Consider the following 7,075-nt stretch of genomic DNA (forward strand, 5'->3'; position numbering starts at 1 on the left):
TAATACATACAGCAATAAGATTGAGTTCTAATCTTATTGCTGCATCAGTATCTGTTCCCTCTCTGATATGATTTGTACAAATGTTAATGTCCTCTAAACTTCAAAAAATGTCTTTCTGTCACACCCACAAATAGCCTTGTTGGATACATCTACACAGAAGATAAAATGTACAGCTTTCGCCTGGGTGAAACTTTTGTACTTCTTAATATGCAGAATAAAAAGTAAGCAGATGTTCACACATGACGAGCTGCGATCCAAGATGTCATCCTTTTACTAGAGCTACTCAGGCTCACACAGCTATCCTTGGGGATGCTCACCCTATGGAAGATTTACAAGGTAGTCAACATACTGATGGAAAAAACAGAAGACCTTATCTGCCCCTCTCAAAGACTCTGCAAGCCTCTGAGTAAGAAGTATAGTAAAATCAGCCTGTTCAGAATACACTCCTTATTTATTCTGTTTGCTATTTTTAATCATAGTCATTTTATTTTGCAAAGAGCTCTTGTCCTTAAATTATCGCAACTTAGTCTTACAAATGACTTAGATCCTATAGTCATTTCCACCAAACTTAAACACTCTACAAAAGCCTTTTCTTTCTTATTTCTGATAGAGAATTCCTATTTTTTAATCAAACACCTTTTAGATGAAACCCAGACTTTGAGTCAGAGTATTGTTTAATTCAAGCATTTACTTCTCTCTAGTGAAGTACATGTTGCAGGCTGAAATACCAAACTGAGGGTTCACTGTCATGTTGGGCTGAGGAATAAAGTCTGAAAAATGATGATTGAAAATAAGAACTAGTAATTTTGGAATGTTTCTTTTCCTCTTTCCCCTATGGAAATTGAATGAGAATTGAGCACCTAACTCCCTTAGTCTCCTTTGGAAAATCTTAGCCTGTTAATAGAGACATTATAATGAGAAAAAAATAGTAACTGCTTGATTCAATATACAACAATTTTAATTGTAGTTAAAATTGTATTTAAGAAGAATACTCTTCCCTTATGTAACATGTTTTGGGGACCTTTTCAAACCACTTTGACTTCAGTTATTTGGGTTATTTATAGTGTTAATGTGGAAAAAATATCTGTATCAATAGTTCATAAATACCATATTATAATATAATGTAATATAATACCATATTACACACACGTAAAACCTGTTAAAAGAACACTATTGACATTAAAAAAAATCAAGCATTCAAAGCTAAGGAAATGCTTAAGGATTAAGGGAACAATTGGATGTGATCATGTAATTGCAGACAGTATTATAATGCATAAGCACATGAGGGCTGAACTAAGGTTACACAGGTAACCTTAATTCTGGCATTTCTTAACTTTTGACGGCTTGACTTTTCAACTTTAATGTTATTTTTATGTATTTCTTTTTTGTGTAATTTCTTAAGTTTTCTTTTTTAAACAGCCTAACTAAAAACTCAAATTCCATCATGCAGCATCATACTGACACCAAAACTGGTCAGCAGCAGCCCTGGAACCTTTAGATCCACTACAAAAACCTCTGCCACTTGAGCTAACAGAATAACTGAGTTGTAGTTTGTCATCCTCTCTAAGGACCAGCACTAGATGGGGATAGGACACTTTGCCAGTGGGTTTCACAGATCTTTGCTGACAGCAGAGGAATGGTGAGATTCAGGAATCCAGGATTCCATTCCAGGCTCTGGATGGGATTGTGACTCTTCTATCCATTGCCCTAAGCCTGACCACTTCCACCTCATTCTTTGCAAACTGTCCCATCCTGCTCCTTCCCCATCACTGGTTCCTTGTCCCAGTCTGCCTCCACTACTCAGGCTTCTCATCCCAGTCTCCTTGCACAACAAGTCCTGCTCTCACCTCTCCAGATTCCTCATTAGTCTTCCCACTCCCAGTCAATCTCCTTGCCCAGCCAGTCCCAGTTTTCACCCTCATCCAATCAGTCTCTCTCCCACACCCTAGCCTCTAGTTGCATACTCCCCATCCCCACTGGCTCCCAGTCTCTCTCCCTGGGATCCTTGTTCAGTCTCAGTCTCTCCTCTTCTCTCTTCTCCCTGGATCCTTGTCCCAGTCTTTCTGCCCAGCCAGTCCCAGTTCTCCCTACTCATACCGGTTCCTCATCAGATCTGTCTGTCCTCCTCCTTCCCCGACCCACTGGTTCTCAGTCCCAGTCTCCAAACCAGCTCCTCAACTGATCTCATTCTCCATCCTTGGCTCCAAGTCTTCTTGCCCATACACTCATATTTGCTTTGATACCCAGTCCCATCTTCTTCCTCAACCAGTCCTAGTCTCCCCCAACCCGACTCCCAAGTCCTGTTTCCCTTGCCTCCCAAGCTCCTTGCTCTAGTCTGCTCCCCTCCCACAGCCAAGGTCTGGTTCTTGTCCCCGTCATTCAAATCAGGTATCTTCCACCTTCACACTGCCTGGGCCCAGCAGATGGTCATTGAGAACACAGGAGAGACATTCTCTTTGACCTCATTTCAGGTGTCCAGACCCAAGCCTTGAGCTGCAATTGCAGAGAGCGTCCTGCTCAGCTCCTGGGCTGGGCATGCCCAGTGAAGATTGAATCTTGGGAAATTTATTTGCTAAAATCTAAGAAGTCTACACTGAGCCTGTGTGAACTGAGATTTTTTTCAAAGACTTATAACTTAGCCATGGTTGGGCAAATTTTTATGGGGATGGCAAATGGCCAAACCCTAATACAAAGGCCAGCTCCTGCCCAATTTCAAGCCCCCACTCCAAATCATGGGGGTACTGGAGCTTTTCAGAGGACAGGTCACCAGAATGTTTTATGTTCAAAACAATATTTTCTTTTCCCCCCAGCCTTGTTCTCAGAAACAGCCCTATTTTGGCTGAAGTTTTCCCAAAAAATTCAGGCTGAGGCAGTCACCCAGGATGGAAAATTTCATCTTAAACAGTTACAATTTGACAAAGTTTATAAACAACTGAAAACAGGATTTTATAATGGAAGGTGTGGACCTTAATAATAGGCAGTACTACCAGCCTTGTCTTTAACACTTCTATTTTATATAGTCTGTTTCAGACAAACTGAGTCCAAAATACTTTAGAGCTAGATTGTGACAATGCCTTATAAGGAAACTGAGGCACAGACAGATTAAGAGCCCAATTCTGTCATGCCTTACCCATGCGGGATTAGTCTTGGAAAGGTTACTACTTGTGGGTACAGTTTTGTGCTGTAACTCTAAGAGGCACAGTGCAAACCCTCAACCAAGGGGTGAGGGGTTAAAGGTGGCTTTAAGCCAACCTTGTGCCCTTCCAATTTTAGGCTGCACCATGTGCTGGTGACACCTCTGGCATAATCTAGACAGTCCTGGTAGACTACCTAAATGATAACAGACTGTCCCCAGCTTCCTCACCCAGTATCCCTGCAGCAATATGCATTTGGTCACACTTCTTGCCATCCCAAAGCACCTCTCCTGCTGCTGACACAGTCCTTGGAGAAGGGGCCTGGTAGACCAGTGCAAGCTGCCTTGCACAAAGCCTGAGGTAGTGTGAACTCTCCCCTGGCATGATCTAGGGCTCTATGGGCTCCTTTATGCAGCCACAACAGCATACAAAGGTTGAAGCAGAGAAATGTGAGTAAGTGTGGCACAATCTAGGCACAAGTGGCTTGCCCAAAGTCAGGCAGGAAGTGTGTGGCAAAAATTAGGAGGAAAACTCAGATTTCCTAACTTCCAGTGCTCTGCCTCAATCATATTTGCTCACTTTTTAAAAAGAGAAGTATGAGCTTCACAATTAAATATGGGCGAACTATTCATAGCAAATAATATATCCATCAAATATAGCCTTTTATTCTCTTTTGTGAATTAGCAATGACAGACTGATTTTTATGAATGTACTCATTATTTGTAATTGTTCAACAAACAATTTATGTGAACATTTTTCAACCTATGAGTGGTTTGTGATCCACTTTCTGTGCCTTGCTATGTCTTTGATTATTCATTTTTAACATGGTATGTGATCAGTGACTATTGTTTCCTCTCCCTGATTGGATAAAAAACATTATCAATAGAGATGTGCACTTCCAGCACGAATAGCAAATACCCATATTCACATGTGAATGCCCATGTTATGTGCCTTGCCACTAAAAGCATTAATTATACATCTACGAACATATACTGAACCACTTTGGTTCTAATAGTAAATATATTTTCAAAACTGATTGTGGTATCTATTGACTATGAATCTTACATTGAAAAAATAGATACTAGTAGCTGTCTGTCTTTTACTAAATGGTAATTAAGCTCCACTTGCAAATGTTACATAAGAACAGAAGAACAGCAATACTATGTCAGATTGATGGTCTATCTAGCCCAGAATCCTGTCTTCCGACAGTGGCCAATGCCAGGTGCTTCAGAGGGAATGAACACAACAGATAATCCTCAAGTTACATTGTTACATGTATTCTACATACACAGGCAAAACACAGTTACAAATATGGAATAGATTGTGTAACCCTTACGCAGAGTGGTGAGCATTGACTCCAAAAGAACAACTCACACGACTAAAGGTATGTCTACACTACGGGATTATTCCGATTTTACATAAACCGGTTTTGTAAAACAGATTGTATAAAATCGAGTGCATGTGGCCACACTAAGCACATTAATTTGGCGGTGTGCGTCCATGTACCGAGGCTAGTGTAAATTTCCAGAGCGTTGCACTGTGGGTAGCTATCCCATAGTTCCCGCAGTCTCCTCTGCCCATTGGAATTGTGGGTTGCGATCCCAATGCAAAAACAGTGTCGTGGGTGATTCTGGGTAAATGTCGTCACTCAATCCTTCCTCCGGGAAAGCAACGGCAGACAATCATTTCTCGCCCTTTTTCCCTGGATTGCCGTGGCAGACGCCATAGCATGGCAATCATGGAGCCCATTTTGCCTTTTATCACTGTCACCGTATGTGTACTGGATGCTGCTGACAGATGCGGTACTGCAGTGCTACAGAGCAGCATTCATTTGCTTTGCAAGATAGCAAAGACGGTTATCAGTTGTTCTGTACCGTCTGCCATGCCATTGTAAATTGGTGATGAGATGACGGTTATCGGTCGTTCTGTACCGTCTGCTGCTATCATGGGTGCTCCTGGCTGGCCTCGCTGAGGTCAGCCGGGGGCACATAGGCAAAAATGGGAATGACCCCTTGGGTCATTCCCTTCCTATGTTTTGTCTAAAAATAGAGTCAGTCCTGCCTAGAATATGGGGCAAGTGTAGTAGAGAACCAGAGAGCACAGCCACTCCGTGTCAGAGCCCCAGAGATCCCGCAGAAATGATGAGCTGCATGCCATTCTAGGGGGTGCCCCTGCAACAACCCCACCCATTGCTTCCCTCCTCCGTCAACCCGCCTGGGCTACCGTGGCAGTGTCCCCCCATTTGTGTGATGAAGTAATAAAAAATGCAGGAATAAGAAACACTGACTTGTTAGTGAGATAAAATGAGGGGGAGGCAGCCTCCAGCTGCTATGATAGTCCAGGCAGGACATTAAAGGGTGCGGGGGAGAGGAGCCCAGCATCCCGCTGCTATGATAGTCCAGGCAGTACAGAATCTTTTCTTTACACATGAAAGGGAGGGGGCTGATGGAGCTCAGCCCCCAGTTGCTATGATGAAGACGGTTACCAGCCGTTCTGTACCATCTACTGGGAATGACTGGGAGTCATTCCTATTTTTACCCAGGCGCCCCGGCCGACCTCACCTGAGGCCAGCCAGGAGCACTCACGGGCTGCTGCTGCTGATGATGGATAGCAGTCATATTGTACCATCTGCCACCGGGGAGAGGAGGAGAGAGGATGCTGTTGTTCACTGCCGCAGCATTGCGTCTACCAGAAGCATTCAGTAGACATAGGGTGACACTGAAAAAAGTCAAGAAACGATTTTTTTCCCTTTTCTTTCATGGAGGGGGGCGTAAATTGACGAGCTATGCCCTGAACCACCCCGGACAATGTGTTAGACCCTACAGGCACTGGGAGCTCAGCCAAGAATGCAAATGCTTTTCGGAGACTGCGGGGACTGTGGGATAGCTGGAGTCCTCAGTACATCCTCCCTCCCTCCATGAGCATCCATTTGATTCTTTGGCTTTCTGTTACACTTGTCACGCAGCACTGTGCTGAGTCCCTTCTGTGGCCTCTGTCCGGAGATTTTTTCAAATGCTTTGGCATTTCATCTTCTGTAATGGAGCTGTGATAGAACAGATTTGCCTCCCCATACAGCGATCAGATCCAGTATCTCCCGTATGGTCCATGCTGGAGCTCTTTTTGGATTTGGGACTGCATCGCCACCCGTGCTGATCACAGCTCCACGCTGGGCAAACAGGAAATGAAATTCAAAAGTTCACGGGGCTTTTCCTGTCTACCTGGCCAGTGCATCCAAGTTCAGATTGCTGTCCAGAGCAGTACCGATTTCAGCGCTACTCCTCTTGTCGGGGAGGAGTACAGAAACCGGTTTAAAGAGCCCTTTATATTGATATAAAGGGCCTCGTTGTGTGGACGGGTGCAGCGTTAAATCGGTTTAACACTGCTAAAATCGGTTTAAACGCGTAGTGTAGACCAGGCCAAAGTGAGAGTTGCTGGGTGCTAAGCACTTGTGAAAAGCAGACCACTTATTTATATGCCTAAATAGCTTCCGAAACATAGGCACCTAACTTTGAAAAAATTGGCCTTGCTCTTTTCTTGCTTCTTGTTAAAATCTAGGTTTTGCTGGAGTCCAAACAAAAAATCTATGAAGAAATAAGCCACCCTCCAACAGGTCCTTTCAGGTCAGTCTTCCCATGCTCCAGCTTATACAACCGATCCAGACTTTAGCACTTAAATTTAGAAGGTATTCTTTCTGGTCCAAGATTTTGGAGAAGTCATCACTGCATGGTTAACAAAAGCAAAGTCGTGCCTGCCTGTATAGGAAGTTTGTGTTCATTCCTATGTCCTAAGATAGATGTTTGATATTTTTGAAATGTGAATGAATCCATTTTGCCTATCCCTGTCTTTTTATCTGTATATTATTCATACAGATAAATTACCTCAATAAATAATAGTGAGTATAACGTTGTCATTGTGTTGGTACCAGCTATTTGATTGTTGTA

The 7,075-nt window shown here is 43.3% G+C and overlaps 1 long non-coding RNA gene across 1 annotated transcript; it reads left to right on the forward strand.

Moving 5' to 3' along the window:
* The first annotated feature begins 292 nt into the window (after nucleotides 1-292).
* Nucleotides 293-6,804, forward strand: LOC120397524. The gene is made up of 3 exons (XR_005593844.1): nucleotides 293-336; nucleotides 4,427-4,518; nucleotides 6,690-6,804. It is a non-coding gene; the product is annotated as an uncharacterized LOC120397524 (long non-coding RNA).
* The last annotated feature ends 271 nt before the right edge of the window (nucleotides 6,805-7,075 follow it).

Source organism: Mauremys reevesii, linkage group 2, assembly GCF_016161935.1.
Source record: "Mauremys reevesii isolate NIE-2019 linkage group 2, ASM1616193v1, whole genome shotgun sequence".
NCBI classification, from domain to species: Eukaryota; Metazoa; Chordata; order Testudines; family Geoemydidae; genus Mauremys; species Mauremys reevesii.